The 14,534-nt window shown below is 37.3% G+C and overlaps 1 long non-coding RNA gene across 3 annotated transcripts in view; it reads right to left on the bottom strand.

Moving 5' to 3' along the window:
* Positions 1–14,534, bottom strand: part of LOC134757938 (uncharacterized) — a 99,178-nt gene that overhangs the window by 21,468 nt on the left and 63,176 nt on the right. For 2 of the 3 annotated variants that reach the window (XR_010132593.1, XR_010132595.1), the window contains exons 2-3: positions 6,026–7,535; positions 971–1,075 (exon numbers count right to left, since the gene is read on the bottom strand). This is a non-coding gene — a long non-coding RNA (uncharacterized lncRNA). The remainder of the gene's footprint in view (positions 1–970; positions 1,076–6,025; positions 7,536–14,534) is intronic. The other variant, XR_010132594.1, reaches the window with a different exon arrangement.

Here is a 14,534-nt window from a genome sequence, read left to right as displayed (position 1 = left end):
GGTGAGAAGCTCTTAGGCCTTCAGTTTTAAATAGAACTGCTGGTGGCTGAGAGATTAGAGTAGGACTACATGGTCTCTTCTTTACTGAGCAGTTGAGACCAGTAGTACATAAGAGGTCATATATATTTTAGATATTACATAGAAAAAGGAACCACCACCAAGATGCCGGGTTTCTCAGATAATGTTTACATTTGTCTGAATGTCTTGATTTGTAACAAATGTCCATTGTTTATTTTTATATATTTGTTGAACCTGAGAGTTAAACTCAGAGAAAATCCTTGAACTTTCCAATCTGACCTATGCAAGTGATATGACTTGAGTTAAAGCCAGAACTTGACATGACACAGGCAGAAATGCTACTTTGCTTGAGTTCAGAAGGTCCTAGAGCTCTCCAACTTCATTATTTCTCCAAGTGGAGCATTTTATAAAACATTCCATTTTTTTCCACCTGCTTCAAGCATCAATCTAGACAAAAGTTCCCGTCACATATGAATCCAAGTAACAACCCCAAACGAGTAATCCTGAGAAGTATACATCTTGTCCTTCACATATAATTGCTTATATGATGACATATTTAATTAATCTAATTTTACTAATTTGAAAGTTATTCAAGTAGGTTATTTTTTATGCTTGGAGGCTGTTCAAAGGTGATTACACATAACCCTTTCTGTGCTTTGGAACATATCCCTGTTTTAAAACATTCACAAGGGACAGTCTTGTAGCTAAGTACATAAGGTCCCTCCAGGTCCCTCAGCTTTGCAATCTTTTATCTGCAATGCATAAAAATGAACATGATGACTTTGTTCCCTTTTCCTTCCACTAATTGTTAATTGATGTTTATTACATTATGGCTATCTCCAAGACTCTTAAGAGAGTCTGAAATATACTGAGTAATTCTGTAGTTACCTATGAAAAGGAAGAAAATCAACACAATGATCATCGTGTACCCAAAGTACAAAATAGAGCTCACAATTTCTGTGATTTGAAGTTTGGCAGAGAAGTAATGAACTGCATACGTAAAAAGATAAACAGCTATAAAGCTTCTGGTTAAAAATCGCCACCACCAATGATAATCCTGTAAAAAGAAGTAGAAAAAAATGACTTTTCAGATGAAATTTTAACCATAAATGGGTTAGCAGTTATAACAAGAACACAAGATAAGCTCCATAAAATAATGGATTAAAAGGAATAAGAGAACCTTTTATAAGAAATTCAATAAAATATGTAATGTATGTCCTGCTTGGGGTATCCTAACAATTGTCAACTCTTTTGTTTCCAGGGATACCACATGTGCCCTCTGGGATTGGACTTTTAATGTGTGCAGGCTGACTATCATAACATTGCCTCAGCCCTGGAAGGCATTCAGTTCAGCTTCTACATACTGGCCAGAGTTGTGCTATGCCTATTGATGCCTCAGGCTAGCCATTTTTTTTAAAGGGGGATAATATAGAAATTTAGGCTAGACCTTGTGGTTAATAAGATTTGCTTTAACTGGCTCAATTCAGGACCCATGGATGGCATGACTAAGGTCAATACTGCAGGTTGGTCTCACACTGTTCCATGGACTCCTACTGATGATAATATTATTGCAAAGACCCTGTGGCCAAGGACCATGGGGAAAGACAGTGCAGAAAAGAATTAACATAGCAGATCTGAGACTACTATGTTTAGAAAGCCTGCTTGCAAGGTTGGCCCTTGGTTTGCATCTGGGAATTTGGCATTTAGTCATTTCCTGACTGATGTAGACTGGTTTGCTATGCCTAGACTGTACAGACAATGTGATTTATGGTCGATACTTGCTTTCCTTTGGGGAGTCTGGAATTTTGTAGTTGGTAGGCAGAGGGTGCCTATGTGACTACTCCCCATAAAAACCTTGGATGCTGAAATCTCTAACGGGCTTCCCTGGGCAGAACATTGCATATTTATTACTGCATTTCTCACTGCTGGAGAAAGAAGCATACTCAGTGTGCTCTCTAATGGGAGGGAACAACATAGGAAGGCTGTGCCTGGATTTCTCCAGGCTCCACCTGTCTTTTTCCCTCACTGATCCTGTGGGCATCCTTTCTGTAGCCTACCCATGTATGCATCTGTATGCCCAGTCCCACGAGTCCTTCTAGTGAGTCACCAAACCTGTGGGTAGTCTTCAGGACCCCCTAAAACATTTTCTTAGGAATAAAAACATATCCATTATATGCTTATTGTTGTATGCCTCATTGATGATTGCTGCAGATTCTCTATGGCAAAATGTACCATACAAATAATTACCAGCTGATATGATTTGGCTGTGTCCCCACTGAAATCTCAACTTGAATTGTATCTCCCAGTTGTGGGAGGGACCCAGGGGGAGGTAATTCAATCATGGCAGCCTGTTTTTCCCATGCTATTCTCGTGATAGTGAATAAGTCTCATGAGATCTGATGGGTTTATCAGGGGTTTCTGCTTTTGCTTCCTCCTCATTCTTCTCTTGCTGCTATGTAAGAAGTGCCTTTCGCCTCCCGCCGTGATTCTGAGGCCTCCCCAGCCATGCGGAACTGTAAGTCCACTTAAACCTCTTTTTGTTCCCAGTTTCGGGTATGTCTTTATCAGCAGTGTGAAAATGAACTAATACACCAGCTAAGTATACTACATAAGTATATTTAAGTATATATATAGTTATATTTTGTACCTCTATACCAATAGCACAAGAAGAAAATGTCTAAGAAAACGTACATAAGAATCATTCCCTGAACCCTCTATTGTCTGTTATCTTTGAAGAGTCATATTTAACTACCAAAATAAAATGGATTTAGGGGATTTAAGAAAACAATGTACACTACCAGCTCAGTTATCCAGAATGATATCGGGGGAAAATGGGACTGGGGTAAAAAGAACTATTGTGTCTGTGGTAACCAAAAGGGAATAAAATGAAAGAAGAGAAAGGACCTTTAGCCACTATCTCAAACCAACAAACCAGAATGCTGGCTTAAGCTGCAAAGAAAAAATTTAATTGTTAAAAAGAAAACATCAGCCGGGCGTGGTGATGTAATCTCACCGTAATCTCACCATAATGGTGAGCCGTAATCTCAGCTCTTTGGGAAGCCAAGGAGAGTGGATCACTTGAGCCCAGGAGTTCGAGACCAGGCTGGGCAACATGGCAAAACCTCGTCTCTACTAAAAACACAAAAATTAGCTGGGTGTGGTGGTGGTCACCTGTAATCCCAGCTACTACAGCTACTAGAGAGGCTGAGGCAGGAGAATCGCTTGAACCCAGGAGGCAGAGGTTGCAATGAGATTGCACCACTGCACTCCAGCCTGGGCGACAGAGTGAAACCCTGTCTCAAAAAAAGAAAAGGAAATATCATTGAACTTGATAAATATTAAATCAGTCCCTTATATTTTTCTGTTAACTGAATATCATGCAGCAATTACAATAACCAGCCAAAGAGAAATAACTTTCTATTTAAATTTTCCATCAAAGCAGCCTTAACTTGACAGCCACATCAAAGTCCAAATGTGTTAATAGGAAAACACAATATAAAACTGATCCCAAGTTGTAGAAACATGCAGTTATCATTTATTTCAATTCTTTTCTAAACACAGACTTCCAATTCCAATAATGCAAGTATAGCAAATGCATTAGTTTCTTATGGCTTTACCTCAGCACATAAATGAAAATAATACAGCAAAACTGTAACTTCTGAGCAAGTAATCACAAGAATTATAAAGACTAAGAAAAGGAAGCCAAACATGTAGTACAGCTAATGAGACCTGAAAATAAAAATAAGAGGTTTAAATAAACTTTAACTTAACAGTACACACAGAAAGATCAATCCAAATCTATACAGTAGACAGTCACACACTTCTCTAAACCTTTTTTTTCTTTTTTTTTTCCCCTAAACATTCAACTCTGTATTCCAAATCTCCACTTATCCATTAAGTATCAAAAAATAGTCCCTTACCTATGCAGTTTCAGAGTTTGGCCATATCTTCTCTAGTCAGAACCAGTGCTGCTACTTACCCATGTTTCTCTGGTCATATAAGTTAGTTCTCACTTGAGACTCACCAATATCACCATAATTTTCTCCATACATATTTAAAAACATTCTCTTTAGAAATTGAAGGCTGCAAATGCCATAAATACCAACAACGACATCATAAAACAGAAAACCAGATGCAAATACCACTTTTGCCTTAGAAAGCCTGTTGACATTCACCTTTTCCAAATATGTCTTTATAGCACAGCACACATAATTCTATTAAATATACTTTCAAATGTGCCTTTTTAAAAAATCTGTGTGTGGATTACATCTAGGTGAAACTTTGAAAGAATGCAGTTAACTCTCTTGGTTATTATAGACCTGAGCTAAGTTGGGATGATCAATGCCCATTCCAATTAATTAACTAATACTTTAGAGACAGGGTCTCACTCTATCACCCAGGCTAGAGTGCGGTGGTGCAATCACAGCTCACTGCAGTCTCAACCTCCTGAGTTCAAGTGATCCTCCTGCCTCAGCCTCTCAAGTAGCTGGAACTTACAGGCTACCATGCTTGGCTAATTTTTTAGCCAAGCACGTGCCACCATGCTTGGCTAATTTTTTATTTTATTTTATTTCATTTGTAGAGACAGGATCTTGCTATGTTGCCCAATGCTGGCCTGGAACTCCTGGCCTCAAGTGATTCCCCCTGCCTCAGACTCCCAAAATGCTGGGATTAAAGGCATGAGCCACCACACCCAGCCACAACATCCATTTTAAAAAGCCTTCTGGAAATAAAAAGAAATTGATGAACCGATCAATACCCCACCTAAAAATCTCATGTAAAGTACATACCTGAGTATGAGAGTGAGGGATGAGTATTGAGAAGCATCTCCCTAGATAATAAATTTATACAAAGTTGTATGCAACAAATACATTGCTTCAAGACCAGCCTGGCCAACATGTTGAAACCCTGTCTCTACCGAAAATACAAAAATTAGCTGGGCATATTGGTGCACGCCTGCAGTCCTAGCTACTCAAGAGGCTGAGACACGAGAATTGCTTGAACCTGGCAGGCAGGTGGAGGTTGCAGTGAACCGACATCGCACCACTGCACTCCAGCCTGGGTGACAGAGTGAGACCCTGTCTCAAAAAAATAAAAAACAAAAATAAAATAAAAAACAAGCACATTGCTTTTCACTGAAATGAAAATTAATTGTCTGAAAAACGTTTTAGTTTTCATTTTAGAACTACTTTCCCATCAAGAACATCTGGAAAATATGGTTACTATAATCTATTTTGCAGCTTTTTTTTTTTTTTTTTTTTTTGAGATGGAGTCTCACTCTGTCGCCCAAGCTGGAGTGCAGTGGCACGATCTCAGCTCACTGCAACCTCCACCTCCCGGGTTCAAGTGATTCTCATGCCTCAGCCTCTCTAGTAGCTGGGATTACAGACAGTCACCACCACGTCCGGCTAATTTTTGTATTTTTAGTACAGATGGGGTTTCACCATGTTGGCCAGGCTGGTCTCGAACGCCCGACCTCAAGTGATCCACCGGCTTCAGCCTCCCAAAGTGCTGGAATTATAGGTGTGAGCCACTGCGCCCAGCTAAAAAAGTAAATCTTTATAAATATTTCCATCAAAACGTGCCTTTTAAAAATTGTGAATTCAACAGGGTGACTACAGTCAATAATAATTTAATTGTACATTTTAAAATAACTAAAAGAGTATAATTGTATTGTTTGAAACACAAAGGATAAATGCTTGAGGGGATGGATACCTCGTTCTCCATAGATGTGATTATTATGCACTGCATGCCTGTATCAAAACATCTCATGTACCCCATAAATATATACACCTACTGTGTACCCACAAAAATTAAAAATAAAGATTTTTAAAGTCATGAATTAAGTCTCGGTTCTCTAGGAAATTCTTCTAGGTCAGATTGTTATTTACTGGATAAAGGGAGGTAAATGAAGTATTATCATATCAGAATTTAACCTCCTTAAACTATAGGAATGTTAATTTACTAAAAACTAACACTTTTAAGATTATGAAGATGTAATACTCACCAAATACTGTTCAGAATGAGAAAGAGTTGAGTAAAAATACAGCCGAAGGGGAAAATGCCACCAATTATGACGCCAAGAAGTGGTTTTGTAAAGAAGTTCTATGGAGGAATCTGACAGGGGATCTGGTTTGTCTGAACTGGACAACTAATCTGCTCGGAAGTAAATGAAGTGAGAATCAGAATGAAATGAAACTGAAAAACATCTATACAGATATTATCACAAAACAGAATCTTGAATCTGAAGAGGGCATGGAATATTTACAGGAGCATTTTTCTCAAAGGCAGCTTTGAGAAAACAACAATTGTATAAAGAAAACAACAAAAAGCAGTCATGTGGGCAGGGGCTAGGCCAGTGCTGTGCAATGGAAGTATAATGCAAGCCACATGCGTAGTTCTAAATTTTTTAGTAGCCCCCCTTAAAAAAGTAAAAAGAAACAGATGGAATTAATTTTAACATCATATTTTATTTAGTCTAACATGTCCAAATATTATGATTTATACTTGTGTTAACGTAAAATATTTGCTCAATAATTTTATATTATCTTTGTCGTTGTTCTAAGTATTCAAAATCTGGTTTGTATTTTCCACAAAGAGCCCATCTCAATTCTGACAGCCACATTTCAGGTGCTCAACAGCCACATGCGACCAGTGGCACCATACTAAGTGACACACAGCTAAACAATCAATGAGGATATTTATCCTTTTTTATAATTTTCAAGGGAGAGACTGGAAAGATTTACCAGTGACTATTCTAATGCAAAATAATCTAAAATGTCCAAAAGTTCTCTCTTAGAATTTGTCTAAGAATGTGTCAATAGTTTCCAGAAAATTTTCTTTTTGCTGCTCTCTGTGGAACTCCACCTCCCATTTTGTCTTTTCCAACATTTCCTCTGCAATCTCATGCTATATCCTTGAAGAGTTTTTTGGCAGTGTGGCCTCATTGGGACTTTTTGGTATCCTATACCTTTCTCCGATATGTGGAATAGGCTAACTTCAAATCTGTAAACCGAATAGCCCCATTCCTTGGACTACATCTTGACTTCCTTATCCCACTGTATAACCCTATTAGTTTCCTGAGTTGGCTGATGTCAGCCTTTCTACAGTATGTCCTTTTAAGTTGGTTCATCAGAGGTAAAAGGCAGTATAAACAATTGATAATGTAGGAAATGCATTAATGTCTTTGAAAGTGTTACTGTCCTTCACTTAACTTTTTTAAGTATCTTTTATTCCAAAATGATTATTCTCTGTAGTTTTCTCCAGTGGGACTTTTTGTATTTCATGTGTAATATATACACTGAGGTATTATTTCAGTCATCGCTCAGTGGCCAAAAGCAGTATTTTAAGAGTTTACCTTTTCTTTATTTCCAAAATATGCACCAAAAAATGTTAGTGGTACTAAAATTCTAAACCAAATTGTAAGGATATCTAGCAGAGTAGCAAAGGAGATGGCAGCTGATGACCCTTCCATCCAGAGAATTTTCATCATAATAAAGAGATCAGCAAAGACAATTCTGAAGAGAGAAAAAAGTCATTAGGAAACAAGGGGTAGGGAGAGATTTGTTAAAGGCCACAAAATTACAGCTAGATAAGAAAAATAAGTTCCAGCATTCTATAATGCTGTAGGATGACAACAATTAATAATAATATGTCATATAGTCTCAAATAGCTAGCTAGCAGGAGGATATTGAATGTTGCCAACAAAAAGAAATAATAAATTTTGAGATGATGGATATGCTAATTACCCTGATTTGATCACTATACATTATATGCATTGAAATATCACTATGTACCCCAAGAATATGTACAAATATTATATGTCCATTAAATTTTTAAATTTTTAATTTAAAAATGTGTACAACAAAAGAAAACAATATACTTTCAGGAAAATGTTATAAATGTAACTTTTTTTGAGATAATAGCTTGCCCTGTCACCCAGGCTGGAGTGCAGCAGCACAATCATACCTTACATGTAGCTTCAACCTCCTGGACTCAAGCAACCATCCCACTAAAGCCTCCTGAGCAGCTAGGACTACAGGTGTGTGCCACCAGGACTGGCTAACTTTTTTTTGTAGAGAGGAAGTCTCACTACCTTGCCCAAGTTGTTCTCAAATTCCTGGGCTCAAGTGATCCTCCCATCTCAGCCTCTCAAAGCACTGGAGTGGTGGGCAAGAGCCATCACACCTATGAATATCCAGATATTCTTTTCATAAGAAGGATATAATAAATGACAATGTTAAATCCTAGAAGAATATTAAATCACAATGTGTATACCCAGTCATTGAGCTATGGCTTAAACTTAATACCATATAAGACAGAAGATGGAAGCTTCTTATAGGATGTAATTTCCACAGCCTACTCATCCTTGCACCTTCAAAGTCTAGCAGAAGGTAAATAAGGTGTGAGTAATAGACCATGGAAAAAACTCGATATGCTATATAGTGAACACAATCAAGAAACAGCATATATGGAAAACAGATTTTCAAATCCTAGGCTGAAAGGGGCCATAAGATGCCTTCAAGTTAGACAGGTATTCACTTAAGGAGTTTTAAATTGGTTGCTCAAAATCAACAGGCCAACTTCTAAGTCTACTGGATACATCACCAGGCAAGCCTAGCTGCTGTGTCCCTACTTATTTGGTACACCAGACAAGTTTGACCAAAGCTACAAGTGGGGATCAGTATGTATATGGATATGAGTGTTTCGGAAAGCCTAAAAAATAAGGTTGAAACAGTAGACAGAGGCTAGACTGTGGAAGACTTTGATTTTCTCCTTTTGGCATTAAGAAGCAACAGAAGAGTTTTTTACAATCAAAACTCTGATACACAGTGCAGTTGTTTGGGAAGAAGAATCCACAACATTGTGGAAAACACACCTAAGGGACGAGATGATAGAGGAAAGGAGCCCAGATAGGAAGTGGTAAGAAGCTGTATAATGTGGTGATGGTTAAAATGAAAAGAGATGGATATAAAAGACATGAAGAGTTAAGAATACCCATGAAACAAATGTGCACGTGTACCCCTGAATGTAAAATTAAATAATTTAAAAAAACAAAGAAAGAATGAAGAGACTTTTGGTTAAAGATGGCAGATAATTTAACTCACACGTTTAGCTCTGCTCCTTCCTCAAAACCCTGATAAAATTACAGTACGGGAATTATAAAACGGCATAAACACACAAGGTAGGAGAATAGGGAGAGAAGGTACTAGCAACAAATGTTGGAAACTAGATATAGCAGGTGAACAAATAGTAACTGAATTACCAGAACTGAGAAACCTGCATCCCAAGTCATCAGTAGGGAAAGCTGAAACGCAAATCCACTTATACCACAGAATTCCAAAAGAGCTCAGGAACTTGTAGTACCAGGTACCCCTGCAAGTAGGCATGAAAGAGAGGTAATAACCAGGAGGACTGCTTGAAAGTCAGCCTAGGAAGCTGACTTGCAGATTTCTTGCCCTATTCTGCAGGGCCAAATAACTTCCCTTCCCCAACACCAGCAGAATACTGGAGGTCTGTTCTCTTGGGGAAAATCCCTGAAGCTTAGAAGGAAACTTTTAAAAAGAAAATCTATCATTGACATCCTCGGAGAGATTAGAGGAGATATTGCGACCATAAAACAAGAAAAAGAAATTTTAAAGTCTATTGAGAAAACAAAAGAGCCTCTTGGGAATTAAAAATATAACAAGAGGAATTAAAACCTCAATAAAAGGGTTGGAAGATAGAGATGATAAACTGTCTTAGAAAGCAGCATTTAAAAAAATTGAGAACAGGCAAAAAATCATAGGAAAATTAGATGAACAACCCACACATCCGAAAACCAGGAGTTATGGAAGGGGACAGAGTTCCTTATTAATGTCTTTTAGGGATATTAAGTACTTTGCTCAAGGTCAAACCACTAAAAGAGGCAGAGCTGGGATTCTAAGTCAGGTGTGTCTGATTTTTTAAGTGCAAGTTTTTTCTCGTTACACTATGCTATAATAAAGCCTCTATGATGAGGCCTCTATGATGATAACTCTAGAATGTTAATATGTGTGCAACAAATCTGTAACTGTCCTCCAACTTCATGTTTTTACATTCTAAATGTTTCTTCCTGGGTGCAGTAGCTCATGCCTATAATCCTAGCACTTTGGGAAGCCAACGTGGGCAGATCACATGAGGCCAGGAGTTCAAGACCAGCCTGACCAACATGGCGAAACCCAATCTCTACTAAACTACAAAAATTAGCCAGGAGTGGTGGTGCATACCTGTAATCCCAGCTACTCGGGAGGCTGAGACTAGAGAATCACTTGAACCCAGGAGACGGAGGTTGCAGTGAGCAGAGATCACGCCACTGCACTCCAGCTTGGGCAACATAGACTCTGTCTCAAAAACAAATAAATAAATAAGCCTCTATGATGAGAAAATTATCCCTGAACCCACTCCACAAATTACATCTGTCTTCTCCCCTCCTGGACATTTTGTCAGAGACCAGAGAGAGAGACTGTATTAATAGCCACTCTATGATATTACCAGTTTAGGCTTTGAGGTCTACTGTTCAGGGAATCTCTGGTTAGCTCTTTCGTTGTAAGTTCTCCAAAGGTCCATTCCAAGTCTATCGTTTTAATTATGCCATCATATTTGTCATCTCTTCTCAATTTTTTATTTACGATCATTGTTTTGGATGGTTTTTCATCTCTCATTACAAGTGATTTGGCCTTTACTCAATCAACTTCAGTCATTTGTTCTTTCATTTTACTATTTCTACAATGTTTACATTGTAAATTGTGTTTACAATTTCGTCTGTCTACTAACAACTTTTTCAGTAGGTATAGCTATTCTGCTCTCCAGAGGCTCATACTTTGCTCCTGTTGATGTAGCTTCAAGCTCTTTCAAACAAAACAAAACCTCCACCTTATGTCTCATCAGTTTCTGGCATCTTAATAAGGAAGCCTGGTTTTCCATGATTTAACTCCACTTCTCAAAATGTTTTTAATACCTTTCTGCTCTAATGAATTTGTTTAGCCACAATATTCCTCTGCCAAATTTCCTAGCTTTTGAGAGATTCGTTTCAGCTGTTATCATTCCTTGGCCAGAAAAATTACTTCTCACTTGACAAATCATAACCTCCCTTTTTATATATAAACTCAATTAACCCGTCTCAACAATTTCCCTTTTGAAAGTACACCCTAGAATGTTAATATGTGTTTAACAAATCTAACTGTCCTCCAAGTTCATGTTTTCACATTCTAAATATTTCTTCCTATGTCAGTCTCTATTTCTAGACCTTTTCATGGAATCTTAAACAGCAAAACTAGAAGGAAACTTAATAGGTCACCTGAGTTCATCTCTGACCTGAAACATTTATTCACACATTCATCAAACATTTATTGAGTACCAGTGTGTTAGGCCCTGGTGTCCAAAGATAAATAAAACAAAAATCTTAGCTCTGAAAAAAGCTCAATCTAGTGGGAGACAGATATAAACAAATAAATTACAATACAACATGGGAAGTGCTATAGCAGAATGATGAACACAGAGCAGTAAGAACCCAGAAGAAAAGAGTGACCAAAAATGCTTTGTAACTCCCAAAAAAATTTCACAATCCATTAATTCATTTACTTCTCTAAACACCTCTGTGACATAGGCATTACATGCAAGGAAATGGGCAATCAGAAATGTTATAGGACATTCCCAAAGTCACTTGCCTAATATTGAGTGCTGAAATTCAAACTTTCTTCTTTCTATTTTAAAGTTTCGATGCATACCCATCAAACTCTGCTGCCTCTTCCCTTCCCTACCTACCGCTTTGGGGGTTACATGGAGGAAAAGTACATTGTTTAATAAACTTTACTGTCTTCACATTCTTTTAGGGAATATATATGTTCATTAGTCTAATCGCGTCTCCATCTATAAGCTGGTGCAAAAGTAATTGCGATTTTGTAGCTGAAAGGAATTGCAAAAACCACAATTACTTTAGCACCAACCTAATAAATCCAAATACATTTATATGCTGTGAGGCACTGAAACTCTCCTTCAATCTACCACATTTTGAGAAATAAGAATCCCAGTATCTTATGACTCTCTCTCCTATTCACCTGAGAAAGTCCATAAACCACTTAAGGGAAGTACATCCTTTGTATCATTCTTGGTTTATCGCTTTAAAATTGCATTCAGATCTACTAACAGAACTAGAAAACTCAATCTGTTTTGAATTTTTAAATTATTCACATTATTCAGTGATACAGTAAACATTTACTGAGCACTTACTCCATTATAAGGCACTGAGTTACACACTGTGAAAAATACTGAGGTGAAGAAGACATAGTATTCACCCTCGTGAGTTTTAAAATCTAGAATGGGAGACAAGACATATTACAAATAACTACAATCTAAGGAAGACTGTGATAAGTGTTGTAATAGTGATAATAGACACTGTACAAGTTAAGAGCATGGAAGTGGTGGTATTTGAGAATGAAAAAAAACTGTCATAGGGAAATTCGAAAGAAGAAATTACAAACAGGCCAGGCACCATGGCTCACGCCTGTAATCCCAGCACTTTGGGAGGCCAAGGCGGGTGGATGACTTGAGGTCAGGAGTTTGAGACCAGCCTGGCCAACATGGTGAAACGTCTGTACTAAAAATACAAAAATTAGCAGGGCATGGTGGCAAGCGCCTGTAATCCCAGCTACTCGGAATACTGAGGCATGAGAATCGCTTGAACCCAGGAGCCGGAGGTTGCAGTGAGCTGAGATCACACCACTGCACTCCAGCCTGGGCAACAGAGTGAGACTCTGTCAAAAAACAAACAAACAAACAAACAAAAACGAAATTACAAATAGATGGAACATCATGAGCAAAGGCACGATGGTAAAAAAACAGTAACTAATAACCACAGCTACCATTTATGGAGTACTTATTCTGTGTTAGGCACTGTTTTAAATGCTTTACTTACATTATCCCACTTAATCCTTGCAGCAACCATACAAGGTAAATAATATCATTATTTCCATACTGCAGATGAAGAAATCTAAGTTTAGAGAAGTTAAAGAACTTGCCCAAAGTTCCATGATTAGTAAACATTATTTGTTTGAAACTCCTTTGCTGCCTATCTAATTTAAAAGACAATTGTATAATGCAATAATTATGCATCCATATTGATGGGCATATGAAGTATAAAGGTATAGTTTGTATGACAATGACAGCACAAAGGAGGGGGAGGGAAAGGAGCTGTAGAGGAGCAAAGCTTTTGTATAATATTGAAATCAAGTTGGTATTAATATGAGCTACATTGTTATAAATTAAGATATTAGCAATCCATAAAACAACCATTAAGAAAATAACTAAAAAAAATGTAAAAGAAATGACAAGGGAATAAAAATGGTACACTAGAAAATACCTACTTAACACAAAAAAAGGCAGTAATGAAGGAACAAAGGAACAGAAAAGACATAAAATACATAGAAAAAATAGCAAAATGACAGATGCAAATTCTACTTTATCAATAACTACATTAAATGTAAATTGATGAAATAACTACATTAAACGTAAATTGATGAAAATTAAAAAGAAGAGATTGGAAAAAGTGTTCAGAAAATTATCCAAATACATGATGTCTACAAGAGGTATAATTTTGATTCAAAGGCACAAATTAAGTTGAAAGTAAAAGTATAAAATGTGTATGTGTGTGTGTAGCAAACAGTAACCAAAAGAGAGCTGGAGTAGCTACACTTCTATCATGTAAAATAGATATAAAGACAAAAAGTGTTGTGAGAGATAAAGGACATTCTGTGACAATATAAAAGTGAATACATCAAGAATAAATAGCAATTTATAAACATATGTGTACCTAACCACAGAGCCCCCAAATTATATGAAGCAAAAACTGACAGAATTGAAGGAAGAAATAGACAACTCTACAATAATAGTTGGCGACTTCAGTACCCCACTTTCAATAATGGATACAACAACTAGACAGAAGATCAACAAGAGAATGAAAGAGTTGAACAACACTATAAACCTACTAGGTCTAACAGACATCTACAGAACACTCCATCCAACAAGAACAGAATATGCATTCTGCTCCAGTATATATGGAACATTCTCCAGGGTAGACCACGTGTTGGGCCATAAAAAAGTCTCAATAAATTGAAAAGAACTGAAATCATATAAAGTATAAGGTCATTGAAATAAATTAAACAAGGCCAAACAAGTGGAAAGATATCCTGTGTGCACGAACTAGAAGACTTAATATTGCTAAGATGGCAATATTCTCCAAATTAATCCACAGATTCCATGCAATACCTATCAAAGTCACAGCTGGCTTTTTTGTTTAATTCTGTTTGGATTTTATTTTTTTGAAATGGGGTCTTGCTGTTTTGCCCAGGCTGTCCTTAAACTTCCTGGGCTCAAGGGATTCTCCTGCCTCAGCCTTCTGTGTAGCTGGGACTACAGGCACATACCACTGCACCCAGCTTACAGTTGACTTTCTGAAGAAATTGAGAAGTTCTTCCTAAAATACATATGAAAATGCAAAA

This window comes from Gorilla gorilla, chromosome X (assembly GCF_029281585.2).
Source record: "Gorilla gorilla gorilla isolate KB3781 chromosome X, NHGRI_mGorGor1-v2.1_pri, whole genome shotgun sequence".
NCBI classification, from domain to species: Eukaryota; Metazoa; Chordata; class Mammalia; order Primates; family Hominidae; genus Gorilla; species Gorilla gorilla.
Note: the sequence above shows the minus strand (reverse complement) of the source record. Positions and strands in the feature narration are given on the sequence as shown.